We start from the raw sequence: 20,533 nt of genomic DNA, 5'->3' as shown, positions 1-20,533 counted from the left end.
TGTTTTCTGTTCTGTTTGTTTAAGGCAATGGGCTTTTTTTAGACTTATATTGCTCTATTTCTAAAATATGACATTAAGATTGGTGTAGAACCTTTTATAATAAAACCCCAGAGAGTTCAGCCTGACTGAAAAGAGAAATTTCTACTGTATTTATTAAGACAGACATGTAGTAATACAGACAGGTTTCTACTTTTTTTCAGACACACATGATTTAACAATCATTTAATCTAAAGTCACTATTAAACAGTTCAAAGAAATATATTTATTGGATTTTAATTTAGGGGAAATACAATCAGTTGCAGTTATTTACAATGGGCTATTCAATTAGGCCACGTCATGTATCAGGAACTTTGTTTACACACCTGGAGAGACGCAAAACAAATCCCCAATAACCTGGGTGTTAATGGGTGCATGACCTTGTTGACACACAAATTCATAGGTCCCGGTGATAAAGGGTCTGGAATTGATTAGCTCCAGGTGATAAAGCCCAAGGCTACCACCCTTTTTCACCCCAGATAATCGAATCAGTCGCATTGAATAGTGTATTTTGGGGATGTGTTCCACATTTCAGAGAAACTTCTACAAAACCCTACATACTGTACCAAGCATTCTGGATTGTGGCTCTCATACCTGTATTAACAATTTTTAAAGGGATGACTATTATTCTTGTCATTTCCTATTAATAAAGTAAACAATGCTCTGTTGTTCCTACATAACCATGTAAAGGCTTTGCCCAAAGTACTTCTCATAATAAATACATTTGGGAGATACTCAGGCCTCAGGATCAATTGGAGTAAGTCTTGTTTACTTTCTTTATGGAAATAGCTATCCACCGTCCCCAGTGGTCTCTGCCCCCCTGAAACAGGTGGAGGAGTTCCAGTATCTGGGAATACGGATCTCTAGGGAGATCTCTGAGTTTGAACCCTTAAACTTAACCCCATAAATGAACTAAATTAAATCTAAAAACACTTGAGGTAGGCTACCATTAACTCTTACAGCAAGAGTAAATCTCGTTAAAATGATCATCCAGCCTAAACTGCTTTATATATTACAACATTCCCCACTATACCTGCCCCGATGAATATATCGCGCAATGGGGGGTTGATCTCCTTGTGGGGCAATAAGAGAGTTTTAATCAAACAGAAGGTCCTCACTAGATCTAAAACTGAGGGTGGGCTAGTGCTGCCTGATTTCTGGCTGTACTACCTGTCCGCTCAGATGGCTTTCCTTAAAACATGGATAAAAGAAGGGCAGGAAAATTAATTGATAGTAGCCATGATAGAGTCTGTATGCCCAGGGCATACCCCCATTCATAGGCTATTGACAGGCAACATGCAGCGCAGATGGCCACCAACTGACAAACAGGCAGTTTTGGTATGGAGACAAGTGGAGGGGATGTTGGGGAGTCAAGGGGTCGATCCAGAGACATCACTCCATAATGCTCATTGTCTAGGGGAATTAAAAGAGCTGTGGCTCAACAAAGCTTGGGGGACAAGGGGAATAACAGAGATGATGAAAAAGGACTACGGTCATTTCAAGCTGTAAAAAATGGATTTTCCCTTCCTAATAGTTATCAGTTTAGATATTTCCAGATCAGGCATGCCCTAGGGGTCCAGTTTGAGAACCAAATGACTTCGAAGATCAAAGGATGGACATGAGGTTTCTTTTTTTTTATAGAGCCCTCACACAAGCACAACAAAATGAAGGATTGGGGGGGGGGGGGTTTGAAAACTAAGTGGGAAAGAGAGGTAGGGGAGATAACAGGGGAAGAGTGGCAGGAAGTGCTATATAATATACAAAATGCCACTAATAAAGCAAGATTTGAATTGGTTCAACTAAATCTAGTTCATAGGACCTATACCACCCCTGAGCGTATGTATAAATTTGGCGGTAGAGCTAATACCAACTGCCCTAAGTGCCTGAGCAGTAGTGGCTAATTTTGACATCTGTTGTGGGCTTGTCCAAAGGTAGAGGTATTTTTGGACTTAGTCATAGAAGCGGTAGCATCCATGGGTATCCCTAAAAGGGATACCCATGGATGCTACCGCTTCTATGACTAAGCACCCTTAGTTTCAGCTCTATGCTTGATTATCCACTTTGCCAGATTATTTGTGGTACAAACAGTGGCATCCCAATGGTTTACACTCCCACCTCTCCATTGTCTAAACCTAAAGCTCATATAGCCTAATTGACCTAGTGTAACCTGCAACCTATGCAAGTCCGCCTGCACCGTAACTCCCCGAGCAGCCTATCTCCCCCATTGCACCTGATGTGTCTAGATTTAAAGAGGATCCAGACCATATTCCATCAGGTGCCGGATAATCGATGGTGTACCTGCACTTAAAATGTTATATTTGCTAAAAAAAAAATGCATTTGTTTCCTTTACTGCTTACCATTATCATGATCATGAAATGACAGCATTGATCTGTAGATATTGCTGGTTATTGTTCCACCACAGTCTTTGTTAAAAGGAAAACCTGCTAAACACTATCTCTGCAAAAAACAACCAGCGATAGGAATTCTTGAGGCTTAATAAATGTACTCCTTATGTATAGCAGAAAAACAGATACAGTCTGTAAGTGAGAAAATGACTGTTGGTTTATTGTGTGGCCTTATGTAATATTTACAAAATAATCATTTTAATAGATGCTGGAACCCTCCACCTAAGGGGCCTTCTTGCCATCAAAGCCCAAAGAATTGTTAAATATTTACGTAGAAATATTAATAGTTTATAGGATTTCTCTTTTTAGTCACCTCTGTTTTCTCTCAGTTTCCAGTCCAACCTTCATTCGTCAAATTCTCCATGGTGATGTTTTCAGTATGCCCCCTTCTTTTTCTATTGTGTTTGGCAATGCTGTTCACTACAATACATTGAAAAAGGGTCATGGTGGTCAAGGCTGAAATAAATAGGTCTATAGAGGAATAAAGCACATCTGATACAAAGCAGACTCAAGTACTGTAGATATGTACAATATAATAACACAAGCATGTTAAATGTATAAGAAACAGTTAATGCATTATTAATTGTGTATAGCCACTAACAGATGATGTATTCTCACGGATTTTATGTTAGATTAAGAATAGAGCAAATGTATTGATCAGAATAAAGAATTCACTATAATCATGATTCAATGAATAAATCTGTATGTAAAACAATTTTAGCTAAAGTCATGATGGGGTATTCAATGCTGCAGCGAGCGGCCGGCGAGGGGGTTAAACAGCAAGATTGCAGAAAACCAGCGATCCTCGCTGTTTAACCCCCGCGCCGGCCGCTCGCTCTATTCAACCTTCTGGGGAAATCCTCGCCGTCACAGGATGGCGAGAATTCCCCAAAACAGCGAGACCCGCGGCTACTGCAGAAAACTCGCAGTTTTTAGCCGCGAGTCTCGCTGCTTCTGGAGCCGCATCCGCCAATTCTCCCTCGCTCAAAAAACGGAGCGAGGGGGAATTGGCGTATGCGGAGGGTGTGTTGAATGTTGTCAGGGTGAGTGGAGACAGCGAGCAGGAAGACCTGCTCGCTGTCACCACTCGCAAACAGCATTGAATACCTGCCATGGAATCGGTTGGTAGTACTGAGTTTAAAAGAATCAAACAGTTAGAAATACTGTAAATTGTGATTCAAATAGTGGGGCAGATGTAAAAAGCCTTAACAAGAGATAAATGTAAGGGTGATAAAGAGAGATAAACATCGAGCCAATCAGCTCCTTACTGACTTTTTTCAAACACAGCTTGTAACATGGCAGTTAGGAGGTGATTGGCTTGACATTTATCTCTCTTTATCGCCCTTGCATTTATCTCTTGTTAAGGCTTAATGCATCTGCCCCAGTGTCTTCTTTCAGAGGGTCCACTAAATAAAGTACCACTGAGCCTGGAGCCTATTATGAGTGGCATGCCTCTCACTCTTCTCACCCCAACTCCAAATACCCTACCACTCATATCCTCATATCCTACCACACACAACAAACACTCACTTAAAACTACAGATGTGCAGATCTGGATTTACCCGATCTCAAAACGGGACCTTATTCTCTATCAGCTGTCACATGTTTTGGCTCCAAAACATGTGACAGCCAGATAGCCAATAAGATCTCACTTTGCGCTCCAGGTAAACCCAGATCTGCGCATCTCAAAAATACATGTTTTTTTTATTAGCTGTTAGAACAATAGGTCTGACAGACCTGTTAGCAAGGTTGCAATTTTTGCAGACGGACAATACTATGTGCAGTGCAGGTGAGGCAAATGTAACATGTGCAGAGAGACTTAGATATAGAGTGAGTTATTTTGGTTCCGTGCAGGAAAATTAATGGCTGCATTATTCTTACACTGTAATGTAGATTCCAGTTTGAACACAGCTCACCAAAATCTAACTCTCTCTGGCATATGTTAAAGTGTGTGTTTGGTTTAGGGTCTTAATCTAGTAATTCTCACATTGGTTAACAGGTACTGAAACTGTGTTTTGTGAGTAATGCCCATTAGCCCATGTTAACACAAAATCAAAGGGCATTAACTAGGCTATTGTGAGATGTCGGGAGTCTTATTGAATAGTGAGATTTGCTTTCTCCCATAATCTAGCATTTTTAGTTGTATCAAAGGGTTTTGTGGTATACGGGTTAGTTTAAAAACGATTAAATTGCAATAGTATCTCATTAGTTCTAAGGAGGCTTCAACATCGCAGCAAGCAGCTTACCTGCCATATTTCCCATATCGGTAAAAGGAGTGTCTAGTATACTCTAAACACGGAGTTGCCTGTTAACATTCAAGAAATGATTCCAGGAGTACTGTATGTCAAGATATGTTTAAAGTCCTCTGACTGATAAAGATAATCTGGGAAATGGTGAAATTGATTTAAAAAATCTGCAAATACAAATGTTTGCCAGGCACACGCACCCAACAGTGCGGGCAGGAGGTGTGGGGCGGCGGTGGCTATTCGCACCCATGGGGATGCACAGCGATTCATGGGCATTCTCACGGAAATCACCCGGTGATATGAGGGTGGAGGGTTGGCCATCTAACATCACAGGATGTCAGCTGCCCACCCATCTCCTGTCGAGTGTGCACGCAAATCCTAAGTGACCTGAGAGTCTTTCGATGGTAGACGACAATTGAATGATGTGGGTGTTTCCCCATGGCCTGCGAATGGATGTTTATGTTATGCATGGGGGGGCAGGCGAACCGGTGAGCAGTGGTTTTCATCTGAGGGACTCAGTTTGTACCCACAAGCCTCTGAATAGGACAGAGAGAATGCTTGGCAGGAAAGTTGCTAGTCACTATGGGGGTTATTCAGAGCTGATCCCAAAACGGCTTTTTTTTAAATGGACAAAACCATGCGGCACTGCAGGTGGGGGTAAATGTAAATGTGCATAGTGAGATATTTTGTTTCTGTGCAGGGTTAACACTGGCTGCTTTATTTTTACACTGCAGTTTAGATCTCAGTTTAATCAAACCTTACCAAAATCTCTGCACATGTTACATTTGCCTTACCTGCAGTGCATCATGGTTTTGTCCATTTGAGAAAAAAGCAGCTTTTCTATCAGGTCGGAATAACCCACAATGTCTCTCGTAGCAGTCGCTGATATCTTCCTATGTGCCACCAATGGCTTTTTCTTTTTAATTAGTTCAGTTGCATTTCGATATATAATTAAAGGTTTTAATACAATAACAAATTAAAATATACATTTTGCAATACAAATCAATGTCTTATATTCCACATGTCTAGCTACATATTTTATGTAAATATAGGGCTCTTCAAACTTGTCTACTTTTACATTTGTTTTGTTATTTTAATAAAGATTATTCAATGCTTTATAGCAAATTATGGATAGCGGCTTCATTTGAGTGTGAGGTTTTGCGGTTAGACTTTTTGTTACATCTACTAGTTCATCTTTATTTTATTTCTACAAAGTCAGCTAAACTTTAAAGTTAATATTTAATCATTGCCTCTATGTTTTTACTGCAGTATGAGGCAACAAATCTTTTGTGTGTTTTTGTGAACTAGATATGTATGGAATCAAAAGCAGGAATGAAAGCTAACAGCAGTGTAGCTTGCAGTCTGTTGACCTTTGCAGTGTTGGAAGTACCGCATGAAAGGGCTTCCCAAGATGACTTACACTACTTGAAGCTTGCACACTTCTAAGTCATACTGAGAGGTATACTAATTATTCTTAGTCTTGCTTTGGCCTGAGAGCAACATGCAATAAATAGACACACAGTAGTGTTAATATTAATATTGTCTGTGATGTTTTTCAAAGCCAAAATACTTCAATATTGGTTTGGGATTCGGATAATAATAACCTTGTGAAGAGCTTCTGATATAGCTAAAAAAAATGGATGACTTAAAAAAATATATATATATTGATCATTTTAGCTTTCTTCCCAGATATAGTATTGCTTTGTCACCTCTAGTTTTATTACTGGAGAATGTCAGCCAGAAACTTATGATTTAATTGTCTCTTTCCACTCCTCTACATCAATTCTCTTTGCTCCTCTGTCTTAATGAATTTATGTCAGCCGTTGCTGCCTTAGTCTAGTCATCTCTTTATGATAATTTACCAGACTTTTCTCATTTCTTCATGCTGGCTTTACTCACCCTTTCTCTATAATTCATTGATTATATCTCATACCCTCCTTCTCTTTTAAAGACTTTTGTCGATTGGGTTTTTTCAGAGTTGTATACAAAAGAGCCATAACTCTGGCTCGGACATAAAAGTGGATTTTGCCCCTATTCAGAATTTTATTCATCTACAGATGTGTCCTCACACATCAAGCCTCAGTACACCACAGACTGTGATATGCCTGGTATGAGTGTGCCGCAAGTTCCTGTACAACTTTGCTAGCGTTGGTCCCTTTTTTTGATGAAAATCTCTTTTTTTAAATAAAGTTATTTTTATTACATTTTCAATTTTCACACAAAGAAATACAGCAAGAATGGAGCCCCAAGCATATGCAGCATGGCTGTAGACCTACATCATAAACAGAGATGAACAATACCAAAGGCAACAAAATTGTCTGAAATATCAAACAAAGGAGAAAAACAAAGGAGAAAAAACAAACTATAATTTCATATACAAGCTACAGGAAAAAAACGGCAAGTACAAGTATGTACAATAATGACGTAGAAAAGAGACATAGAAGTGGTTTTCAGACAGTCAAACCAAAAACCTAGACTATGCATCAAGGATCCAAATGAATGTCATTTTGTTTACCCAATCTGGAATGACACCACATGTGCAATTTTTTTTAAATAATAATTGTCCAGAGAATGCAAATATAATTATAACCCTATGTCCCATGCTACATCAAGTAACAAGCATGGAGAAATTACTGTTTAAATATGTACAGCATACAATATCTCTGCTGTGAGGAGAGATGCAAGTCTTACAAGTTGTGATGCAACTAAGGACCTGACCTGACTCTAAATCCACTGGCAATATAGACTCAAAACATTGCTCCTAACCCCTCCCTGCATTATATGAAGCCTTGAATCTGTTTTTCTATTCTGTTTTTTTTGTTTGTGTTTGTTTTTTGGCATTTTTCCAAAGCTTCATCATGGGCAAAGGTTGGGCTAATGTCTACAGGAAAAAACAATTATGATATTACTAAGCCCGCCCCCTTCTCACATATAAATGTCATAATTCAAATGTCTATCAGGAGGGGGTGAGGCAAAATGACACGATTCTAATGTCATCATATTGGCTCCCAATTGACCCTCAAATGTAATCAAATTTCCATGTGGATGCAGGGCTTTGTAATATCATATACGCCCTCTTTCCTGTCTCGTTTCTGGGTACTCAGGACGCGCCCCCCCATCCCTGTGTGAACAGCTGATGCAAGGTATTTCTTCCGAAGATGCGCTGTTGAACCCTGCAATTACATTTCCTTCTGTAGAGTCTAATTCAGAGGTGGACACTGGGCGGTATTCAATGAGCCTGATTTGCCATGTTTTTATGGCGAATTTGTGCTGTTTGGCGAATTTTTGACTAAAACGGTGAATCACCCTATTCAATGACCACATGGCGAATACATTTGAAGGTTTTTTCGCCATGATTCACCGAGTAGCAATCGCTATCTTTTTATGGAGAAGTGGAATGTGAACTTTTAAAATAAAGTGTTTTGTTTTTTACATTTGGTGTAAAAAAATCAGGAATTTTATTCTGTGAAGGGGCATGCTATTTTTATTCATGTGCTGTAAGCACATGAATATATATTTAATTTAAAAAAAAATATATATATATATTTTTTTTTTACACAGCAGCCAGCAGGGGGCGCCGGAGCCGAGCCGCTCATTAGAAATTCATATATTCACTGCCCCCGATCGTTACGATCGGGTGTAGTGAATATACGCGGTCCCCTGCTGGCGTCCCCGGGGGGCAGCCTGTGCTGCCTGGCACCCGGGGAGCCCACCTTCCCCCCACAAACGTTCTGGGGCAGGCAGAGAGACTTCCATCTCCCTGCCTGCCACCGTCCTCAGGCTCCGCAGGAGCTCATATTCGCCGGTCAGGGGCAGCGAGCCCCTGACTCGTTGAATACCGGAGCCGGCGAGGCTCCGGAACGCGGCGAATGTGCAGCGAATCCTAAACAGGATTCGCTGCATCTAGCTGGTATTCTCATTGAATACCACCCACTGTGTTGTGTCACACGCAAACTTCTAAGATTGTAAGCCCGAGAATATGTCGAACAGCACATGTGCCCCAATTGCCCATGCACACAGCACAGACTCACACACATGGGGCCAGATGCACCAATTTTCAAAAAGTAGTTAATTGGAGAGTCATAAACTGCCAGTCGATCCTACCTTTCATCTTTCAAACAGCCTGTAAAATGACAGTCAGGAGCTGATTGGTTGGTAATTTATCACTGTCCACTTTATTACTTTTTGAAGCTTGGAACATTTGGTCCATGTCCTGTTAAATTTAATATCCATTCCTGGGAGTTAATGATGTGGTGGAGAAACCATTGTGGGCATGTACAGTAGCAGGCATGTTGTGCCTCTAAAAGTGGTTTTGTCCAAATACTGTATGTACAGCTGAGCACACAGTTGGCCATACTCAGATGGAGAAACCACCCCTTCCATTTGGCTGGTTCAAGTTTTGTTGAAGAGCTAATGTAGCATCTAAATATGCACAGTGACGGAAGTGCACTGGTTTAATATACTGCAAGGAGCGTCTTAGCTGTTAAAGAAACAGATGAGGCAAAATCATAAAGACAAAGTTGTGATGTGTCAAAGACATCCCTGAATCAGCCCTAGTATATCCAAACGGACACAGCATTTGCACAGCTGTAATCCTGTGACTACTGTACACTGTAGTTGTGTTTTGAGACAGATTGAGGGTTACATGACAGCAGAGCTGTAAAAAAGTCAGAATTTGTTTCCTACTAATGTTAAATCCTTACACTGTTAACATTCTAGATACAGTATAGCTACAGATAACATTTACATTTTCAGTGTTTGTAAAAAAAAAAAAAAAAAAAAGAACAATGCTCACATTCTAAACAAATCATTTAATAAATGACTCCATAAGATCTGTGCTGAATGTTTATTTCATTTGTGTTTTAAGCGGACAACTTGTCAGTAAAGTAGCATTCCCAGCCTCCAGAGAGTGGAGAATCAAAAACAGCCGTGTTCCAGAGGAGACAGTTATTGACTGACCTATATGTAGCTTGAGACATCTTTCCTGAAGCAAGCCAGAGGAACATTCAGTAACCAAAACTGTAAAGCTCAAAGGAACACAAAATAACATTTTAGTTGGATTACAATAGAGCAGATATTTTAATTATTCTCTTTGCATTACTGCTTTATTTTAATTATAGTGCCAACATTTAATGAAACCTTTATCTCTTATACTCTCTTTATAAATCACAAAAAGGTATATACCAAATATATTCAGGGATAATTTAAAAATTGATTTTATAAATATCAAAGTACTTGTATAAATCCAGCTGAAAAAGATTAGATGAATGCTAGTTTAGGCAAACAACTGATTTTATATGCTGTTGGCCAATATTGATGATAATAGGGTACTTATGTAGTATCTGGGCTGCCGATTTTCTGATTGTATGCCTTACCTTAAGGCATACAATCAGATGCGATTCAACGCGATTTTCGCCAAAATCGCATCGAATCGCATCCGATATTGCATGCGATTTTACATAGGATTCAATGTTAACAAGGTCCTGTTCATTTCCCCACTATCCAAGTGGGCATAGAGTTGATTTTATAAAGCGTGGCGAGCGCAGCGAGCCACCGAGCCCGAAGCGTGGTGAGCGAAGCGAGCCCCGCGAGGGGACGCAGATTTCTTAAAAAGTATTCTGTGTCCATTGGCGTCACGCCACGCTTCGGGCTCGGTGGCTCGCTACGCTCGCCACAGGTTTATATCCAACTCCATGCCCACTTGGATAGTGGGGAAATGGACTCAGACCATTTTAACATTGAATCCTATGGAAAAATCGGGACCATCGCATCGCATACGATTTGGTCGCATGCGATGCTACCAATCCGACCCGATTTCTAAATCGGACGCCCAGATACTACATAAGTACCGATAATAGTTTTGCTATAACATCGATTTAGTCTGGTCAAATATGAGTTACACAGGTTCTGTGGATGACTAGATTCAAGTCTGCATTTCACTTTTTTGATCATCCACAGTTTAAATGATAATTTACAGGAATATTATGGCAAGCCTAATGATTGTGATATTTTCTGAAAAAAAACATGTTGCACTGCAAGTGGGAGGGATTTTAAATGCACAGAGAGATTTAGTTTTATGAGAGGGCACATACTAGCTCAAAACGAAAACCGGGCACACCCTTAAAGGACCTCGGATCAATATGTTGCATCTGGGCAAATCAAAAGGTCAGCCAGATCATACAGTATATATGTATGTATGTATGTATTTATGTATGTGTACTGTATGTATGTATGTATGTATGTATGTATGTATAAAGGTAAATTTTAAAATCACATAGATGTTGTACCCTCACTCACAGCAGTAAAGGTGAAGTTAAACACATCAAGGTATCTTAAACAGGTCACCCTAGGTTAGGATCAAGCATACAGTACCTCAATCAGGGCAGGTGGAGGGCACCGGAGCGCCCCAGGCGGGGAAAGGGGGTTGGGGGGGGCGCTCCGGCGCTCACCCGCTCCAAGGGGTTTTTCCCCCCTGTTGCTCCACTGGGGAGGGGGGGGGGGGTGTTGCTTTGTCGCTCCACTGGGGGGAAAGGGGTGCCGGGCACTCTGGCGCTCACCTGCTCTGGTCACTCTGTCACTCCATGAGGGGGTACCCAGTAATGCAGTGCGGGCCGCCGTGATGTTCAACGGGTGGGGAAGGAAGGGGACGAGAGGGGGCGGGTGTGATGCGGCTAGGGCTGCGGAGTAACTCCACGCGAGGTGATGCGGCGGTGGTGGCCGCCGAGTTGCTCCAGGGGGGGGAGTTGGGGGGGGAGAGTTGCCGCTAACCTCCATCTACGGGGCCCTGCTCCTAAGTGCTGCACTGCAGTGGCCCTGGCCTCAATTCACTGTATAAATGCGTGGAGGAGTCCCATAAAGGTATCTTTAAATTACTCATCAGACCAGTATCTTTTCCGATAAAAACTTTATTGAAGACACCTCTAAAGCATACAGAAACATGAAACAAAGATAAAATATGTGTGGAAGGCCCTTTCAATGAAAAAAGCTCAACAAAAGACAAAGCCAAGAAGATGAAATAACCTGTAGAAATGAGTTCCGGATATCCCACCAGTCACGGGTTCCCCAATAGCTAGACTTCTGTAATGCTTCATATGGTGACAATAGAATATAAATAGTTGGATCAAATGTGCACACAGAAATACTCAAAAGCTGCTAAATATACAGTGTAATGGGTGACATTCCAAACACCCAATGCAAAATACGATTGGAACAAAGAATACAATGTAATAAAGTGCTCTCTGGGTTCTCTGGGTTAGCTTGGGAACCCTGAGAGTGCTTTATTACATTGTATTCTGTGTTCCAATGCCCCAGATGGTGTAAAAGAAAGGACCACCCCTCTATTAGATCAATGTGTTTTGATGCTAGCGGATCTTTTTCAAAGTGTATAGAGAAGCACATGTATTGGCTTTTTCTACCTTACATGATAATAGAAACAGGAAGTAACCACGCCTTCCTGGGGTGTGCTATAGCATTCTGATGGTCAGTAGTCCAACATCAGAATCTCAAGTGCTGGTACCCCGACAGGGGTAACCAGCCCAGGGGGGGTAAGTGCAATGAAGCCCTTTGTGGGATGTCTGCGCTCGAAACGTGGACCCCCACGAATGAGAATAGCCTTTGTCAGTTGGGATACCGACTGGCGGGCATTTAACATTCGGTATTCTGATGTCGGTCTGTTGGGAGGCCTTCTGGCAACTGACTTCCTGTTACTTTATCAATGCAGCATGGCATATTAGATCATGCCATAATACCACAGCATCATGCAGTGTGTATAGACCATTGGCCAGCAAATCATTCGGGAACACATCGCTCTGATGTGTACCGGGCCTAAGTTTAAGTGTGAAAATAAAACTGCCCCATGTCTGTGGATTATAGGTGGTATTCAATGTTGTCCTAATTTTTCGGCTACTTAAAAAATCTGGACATACCTATTCAGTGTGGCCCTTTTTGGATGGCTTTTCCGTCGATGCAGGTTCAAATCTGCAACCACAAAACATATTTGAATACAGACATATTTTCGACTAAACCACATGGATTGGCGAGTAATTCGCTGACCAACGTGTTGTCCTACCGTGACGGTTTTTCTATGTTGCTTTGCTCCTAAAAGAGCCATAGCACTACGGAGCCGGGCACACAGCACAGCGTCCATGCTGTCAGTGCCGCGGCTGGAGAACTGATAAACTGAACGGCGTGGGACCTTCCCGGTCATCGCGGCAGACAGGTGAGAGGTGCACTGTGGGGGGACGCCAGCCTCCTGCACCACCCCCCTGTGCCACACATCTATTTGACATTTCTCCCCCTTACCCTGTCTGCACTTGCGGACAACTCATATTGGACCAACACAGACTTGTCACCCACCACAGACCACCCCACCTTGGGCTGCCACTTTTCTGCCCCCCTTCCCCAACCCCCACTGCAGCAAGGCACCCACACCAGCTCAATACTCTGCAGCCCCTTCGCTCATTAGGCAACTGAGCACTGGCAGAAATAAACTTTTTGCTCCTAAAAGAATCAGACCCATATTTACATTCTACCTAATTTCTCCTGCATACTGTACATACAGTATGAGCCACTTTTTAATCTATTCCCTGTGCTCCTCACTTTTTGACAAGTGAATGGATGACACAGATACAAGCTGACAGACATACAGTATTATCTAACTCTATTTCGTTTACCTCTCAAACAATGTGAAAGCGCAAATACGGATTAAGATGACGCCTGATGTATGAGCACATAAGGGATGGCTATTTTCTGTTTGTGATCTTGGGAAGAACAATTTATTTCAATCTGATTTTTAAATACAGCATAAATAAAAAAAAAAGTTTTAAGAATTGAATATTGAATTACTTATGTATGTAATCAAGTTTTTAGTTTCATTTAGAATTTAGTTTCAGTGTGCGCATGTAGAGGGGGAATCCAATTACATGTGATATTGAATAGCACCAGGAATGAGTGCCTGAAGCTATTCATGAAACCATATTGTGCCCAGCATTTAAGTCATGCTCCGTAAACAGCATTTTCCGACTTAACCCTTTGAGTGCCAATGTTGCTGTGAGAGGTGCAAAATATTCGCTAACAATGCTCACGGCGAAGCTTTTTTTTTTAGGCGTAATATTAAACTAAACTTCAATGAATTGACTTCAGATCATTTGTCAGCAATAACTAAAGTAATTTATATTCCTCACCTACTGCCCTGGCATTTTTAGTGGATATTTTGCCCATCTCTCACAGCCATTTTGGCACTCAAAGAGTTAAGTGACGTGCGCAGTTTTGGATTACTGCTCAGACCTCAACATGCAAGCAGAAATCCTCTAGTCACGAGTTGAATTGAATCACTCATTCCAAGAGTTATTTAATAGCACATTTACTTGAATTCCCCTCAGACATATATTTTCATTTTTCCATGTAGAAGATTTAGAATCTTTCTTGTAACCAATAAGAGTAAACATTGACTGAATGACAATTTAGATATGGTTTATTCGGTCTACTTTTTGCTGTTTCCAGTTATGTAAAATACTGAGGTATGCTTTAGCACATGATAAATAAATTACAATAATAGTGTATACATTGAATAGTATAACAATTTGCGGTAACAATGAAAATGTGAATAAAAATAGAAAAAGTAAGTCAAATTCTCCAAAACTGTTGAGCATGCTGTATTCCATTTGGCCGTCTAATATTCTCTCCTGTAACAGACTAAATTGCTGTAGGACATAATTAGCAGTTGGAATTTCTGTAGGGTATTTTATACACTTGTTGGTTTTTCCTTTCTCCTTTCTTTTGCAGTAGTAAGATGGGTCGTGCTGTCAAAGTATTCATGCAGAAGACTCTGATAAGTACGATAGTGGCATTTGTCCAAGGCACTGAGTACCAATTAGTTGTTTAATTGATGGAAGAGATTCAGAATGAATGAGCGGTGTGTTCTGGGGAAAAGTCACAGTATTTTTTTATGAGGGACTGTGAGAAGAGTATGTCAGGCTGACATCATGCACTGTGTTGTTTCTTGAGTACTACTTTTGTTCTAGTAATAATGAAAAACTGTAATAAAAAGAAACATAGTTGAGGCACACATTATTTTTCTTTTCTTGGTAATGCAGTTAGACTGACATATTGGAAATTCTGTATATCCCTAGAACTGTATATGGAAGTAGTTTCCAAAAAGTGTGCCTAGGCACCCTAGGTTGCCACGAGCCTCTTATAGAGGTGCCTTGGGTTTGTGGTCCAACACCAAATAAAATGTATTGTTAAGGTGATAGGCTTGTGGCTGCCAATCATAACACATGTTGGCATACAAATGTATAACTGTACATTACCACATAACTGGGCCTAAAGGTGGCTATTTTGCAGCAGTGTATTGCCATCAGATATTTCTTGAGCCGCACTTCGTTGACATGCGATGTATCGCATGCGGCCTCATTCCTTGTCGCCAGTCGCCTGATGCGCACGGACCTCGCATCAGACCCGATGGGATGTCAAACACATCTGACTTGGGCCAATTTCACCCGATTTCTCATCCTGATCCTTCGGAATCGGGTGAAATTGGCCCAAATCAGACCAGTGTATGGGGGCCTTAGGAATGATATGCATAATATTTTTTTTGTTTCTATACACATTTATTTATTTTTAATTTATTTACAGTTTCTTATATAGTGCAGCAGATTCCGTTGCGCTTTACAATAGTAGACAGTGATAAAACAAACTGGGTAACCGGAGACAGACTTGGAGGTTAGAAGTCCCTGCTGCAAGCTTACAATCTATAAGAATATAGGAGGGAAACACAAGGGCAGGCACCAGTAATAGCATAGCAGTCCCACCAAGTTACAAGTCCAGAAGGGAAGCTATATAATACATAAGTGCCTCAGAGGGTTATGCGTGTAGAACTTAAATATGATAAATATGACATCAATAAAAAATATTTATTCTAGGGGTGCCACAAAAAATGCTGATGTTCTAGGGCACCCTGATTCCAAAAAGTTTGGGAAGCACTGGTATACGGTTTTACACACTTAGGGGGTATTTTACTAAGGTAGGAGCTCTATTTCAGATGGGAGGTTGCTATGGGCAACCAATTAGATACGATCTATTATCTTCTATAAGGTGCTAAATAAAGTAGATTCTGATTGGTTGCCAATAAAAACTTTCCATGTGAAATAGAACTCCCATCTTCGTAAGTTTCCCCCTTAATGTCACAGGATGTCATTTATGTATTGCACTTCGGTCTGCAGCACAAAACACCTTAGTTCTGCATGATTATACACCATGATGATCCATTCAGTGCATGTTAAAGTGCACACCTACAGTACTTCCTACTTTGGGTACCTACTCTAACCAGTAGTATGCCTGAGTATGCAAAGATACTGAAACATCTTCAAGCTACAATATAGAATTATAAACATAACATTAAAAGTTTAACCGGTACTCTTTACCTAGCACGGCGCCCATCGCGGCCATCGCATGCACTAAAAAACGGGTGCGACGTGATGCCCGCGATGCCCGCGATTTCCCATAGGGAACAATGTTAAAAGTGTCAATGGACACGATTTTAGTGTTCAATGCCTCAATGCCCGCGATTTTTCCATAGGAAACAATGTTAAATGGGGCACAGAGCCCAAATAGTCCCCCTGAAGTCTGAAATGGCCCCCACAATTGTTAACGCCACCCCACGATCAACGTGAACCCAAAGCGTGGCGAGCGCAGCGAGCCCGCGAGGGGCGGCGGTACGCGTCCTCCGACCTTTTCATACCCCCACTATCCACGTCGGCGTGGAGTTGAGAATAGCCACACTATTCTATTCTCAACTCCACGCCGACGTGGATAGTGGGGGTATGAAAAGGTCGGAGGACGCGTACCGCCGCCCCTCGCGGGCTCGCTGCGCTCGCCACGCTTCGGGTTCACGTTGATCGTCGGGTGGTGTTAACAATTGTGGGGGCCATTTCTGGCTTCAGGGGGACTATTAGGGCTCTGTGGCCCATTTAACATTGTTTCCTATGGAAAAATCGCGGGCATTGAGGCATTGAACACAAAAATCGCGTCCATTGACACTTTTAACATTGATCCCTATGGGAAATCGCAGGCATCGCGTCGCACCCGTTTATTTAGTGCATGTGATGGCCGCGATGCCCGCGATTTTTTACCCCCGATGACCGCGATGCGATGGACATCGTGGGCGCTGTTCTAGGTAAAGAGTACCGTTTAACCTCTTACCACTTTATAACCGCCTCTTTCAGTAAGTAAAACTAATACTTTTCTACTTAAATACTACTTGGTTTCACTTATTTTTATGCCATCAATAAATCACAAGGACTTTAACCTAGCTTTATCTTATTTGTCTTTTTAAAGTTTTAAAGTGAAATTGGGAAAAATGCACCTACAGTATATATGAGATCCTCTGCCACTGAGGGAGAGCAGAAGGAAGATAGCTCCCCTTAAAAGTATAGACTCAATGCATTTCATATTGGGTACAAGTATAAAGTCTTGCACAGTCAAAATGTCCTTCCAGCATGGAACTCCCTTAAAAGGAAATCTACCACACCTTTATATTATTTTTAATCATTTTGTGATCTCTGTAAATTGATATAACACATTTTGTACAGCTTGCCATAACTATGGTGGTGGGGCTGGTGCCACTGCAAAGAAAACAAGGTGTGCCCACTGCAGTGCATGTTGCTATACAGGGCTCCTTCTCCTATGACCGGCCCTGCCCATGCATGTGTCAGCCCGGAAGGAGCTGCAAACCCAGCCACCACTCTCACTTTCCTGCTCCTGTGTGGCTTATTAATGTGTAAGGGGCAATACTATCTGTGACATAATGGGTAGTATTTAATGCAGCCGGGGAGGGGGTTAAACAGCGAGGATTGCCGAAAACCAGCGATCCTCGCTGTTTAACCCCCTCACCAGCCGCTCGGCCTATTCAACGTTCCAGGGAAATCGTCGCCGTCACAGGACGGCGAGAATTCCCCAAAACAGCGAGACCCGCGGCTAATGCAGAAAACCCACTGTATTTAGCCACGAGTCTCGCTGCTTCTGGAGCCGCATACGCCAATTCCCCCTCGCTCAAAAAACGGAGCGAGGGGGAATTGGTTATGAGGGAGGTTCGTTGAATACTGACAGGGTGAGTGGTGACAGCGAGCAGGAAGCCCTGCTCGCTGTCGCCGCTTGCCCACGGCATTGAATACACCCCAATGTATAAGAGGCAATACTATGTGTTATCTAATGTATAATGGGCAATACTTGGTGTAATAATGTACAGTATAGGGGCATTTCTAAGTGTGACATACTGTATAAGGGGCATTAACATGTAACATAATTTGAATAAGATGCACCACTCTATGATGTTAAGTAATGTAAAGGGTTACTATTGTGTGACGGAACGTGTATAAGGCCCATTAATGTGGTATGTAAAGCCATAAATGGGCATTAGTCTGTGACATAATATAAATCAGGTGCACTACTGTGTGATGTAATTTAAATAAGGGTAATGATTAGCACTACTGTGCAGTGTGGCGTAAATAAGGTGCACAACTGTATGATGTAATGTGAATAAGGGGCACTACTGTGTGGCATTAATTGAATTATCGGTTCCATTATCTTGACATGCCCCTTTCTCATAAGACTATGCTCCTATCGAATCAAATATTGGAGGGGAAGTCAATGCTCTTTATGGCACAGGGCAACAAATGTCTTCCTACGGCTCTGCACAGCTTAATAAATCTATGTATTTATTATTATGAACATATGTAATATATGTATTCACCTACTCAATACTTTACCAGGATCCCTATCACTTAAGCCAAATTCTCACATTGGCTGTGCAAATATTTATTCCTCAAATTCTGTCAGCTTCCTCTAATAAACCCTAACACTTTGGTAGTAAATCTGGGTGACTTTACCAAAGTAAATATTATGATGAATCTGAAATGATTTCTGCTTTGTAAATGACTTCCTTTGTAGTCTTGTGTTATATAGACTATATGACATATTCACATATCATTTTATGAACCATCTTAATCATCCTCATAACTTTATTTGATCGTTGTCTGAGTACTTTTTTATTCTCAGTCTTCATCTCCTATTCTCTTGTGATTCAATGATTTAAAAATACCCACTGTGGAATGCCCTCCCATTCACAATAAGGGGATTTATTTACTAAGATGGTAGTTCTTTTAAAGATGGGATGTTTCTATTGTCAACTAATCAGATTCTATTATCTTCTAGAATGTCCTAAATAAGTAAGAAGTAGGTTCTTATTAGTTTCTATGGGCAGCATACTATCTTTAATAGAACTTCATTCTTAGTAAATAAACCCCCTAAGACTCTCTACTAGTCTCCAATTCTTCATGTGTTTCCTGAAAACTCACCTTTTCAGGCAAGCGTATCAAATTCCAGAACTGCCTACATAGCCTTCATACAGTAGCTATCCTACTCCATTATATTCCCACTATACAGTCTACACATAACCTCACTTTTTGTTTTTATTCAATTCACATTCCCATGACCCCTGGCCAACATTTCTGTGTGACTATATTATAAAGCCCACTAATAACCAATGGAGGAGCACAACAGAATATGCTGATCTATATAAGAAACTGCTACTAAATAATTAGCATTAGCAAGATCATTGGATAAACCTAGTGGGAGTCATTGGGCGAGATTTATTGTGTTGACCGTTTTTCCGAAAATGCGATTTTTGCACAAATCGCCCTGTATCGCCGTTTTTTAAAATCGCATTTTTTTCCAGAAATCACATTTTTAATGAGGTGTGTATTCCGGCATGAAAAGTGCGAGAAAGTGCGATGTAGGGTGATTTTCGGGATGAAAAGTGCGATTTTTTTAGTCATGAAAAGGTGCGATTTTGTTAAAATGTGCGATTTTGTGATAAAAAAAAAAAAAAAAAATTGGCGTGAGGTCCCCCCTCCTGTACATAACCAGCCCCGGGCTCATTAAGCCAGACCTGGTTCCAAAAATATGCGGGACAAAAAGCGTAGGGGTCCCCCGTATTTCAGAAACCAGCCCCGGACTCTTGGACCGGTCCTGGTTCCAAAAATACGGGGGACAAAAAATCTGGGGGTCCCCCGTATTTTGAAACCAGCACCGGGCTCCAACAGCCCCCAGTGTCATGCCACAGCCGGGGGACACTTTTTACACAAGGTCCCCCAGCCGCACCATGAGCACCGTGGCTGGTCAGCTTTGGACGGGGTACCTGGAGGAGTGGGGACCCCCCCAATAAAGGGGTGTCCCCCCCCAGGCTTCACCCGTCCAGGGCTGAAGCCCGGGGCTGTCACCGGCGTCCCTGGCCATTGGACGCCGGCCTGATATGGTTAAATTCACATTCCTAACATTGCTTAATACAGGAGAACTGCAAGTGCCAGCAGACCTCCCCCGCAGGCTGGGACTTGGAGAACCACAAGTCCCAGCATGCGGGGCATTAATGGGCCCGCTGGGACTAGTAGTCCACCTGTAAAAAGAATGTTAAAAGAAAACACACACACAGAAAAGTAAAACTTTATTACACACACATCCACACACCTCACTTTTACACCGCTATACATACCGATCCAGGATCCAGCGCTGGTCTCTCTGCAGCAGAGCCGGACAGCCCGCACTGACAGCGGGCTGACCGGCTTCCTCCGATGCAGCTAACAGCTTCTGTCGCTCTGTCCCAAAAAAAAAAAAAAAAATCGCCAAAAACCCAACATCGATCTCTAATAAATGTCACCCATTGTCTGGACTAGCGTAAATCTCTAGAAAAGGGGTAATTGTTGTCAATGACTTCTTTGCAGCCTCTTCTATGTAGAACTGGATGAGTTCTACATGAAATAGGCTTATTTTCAGATGATCTCCAGCACAGG

General features: G+C 41.7%; 1 protein-coding gene across 6 annotated transcripts in view; it reads left to right on the top strand.

Annotated features, from left to right (window-relative positions):
• The window catches only part of CACNA2D1 (calcium voltage-gated channel auxiliary subunit alpha2delta 1), a 657,865-nt gene that overhangs the window by 122,969 nt on the left and 514,363 nt on the right, over window positions 1-20,533 (top strand). The gene's annotated exons all lie outside the window — the stretch shown is intronic.

The sequence above is a fragment of the Crinia signifera genome, chromosome 4 (genome assembly GCF_055691185.1).
Source record: "Crinia signifera chromosome 4, ASM5569118v1, whole genome shotgun sequence".
Taxonomy (NCBI): domain Eukaryota; kingdom Metazoa; phylum Chordata; class Amphibia; order Anura; family Myobatrachidae; genus Crinia; species Crinia signifera.
The sequence above is the reverse complement of the archived record's forward strand: the minus strand, read 5'-3'. Positions and strand labels throughout refer to the sequence as shown.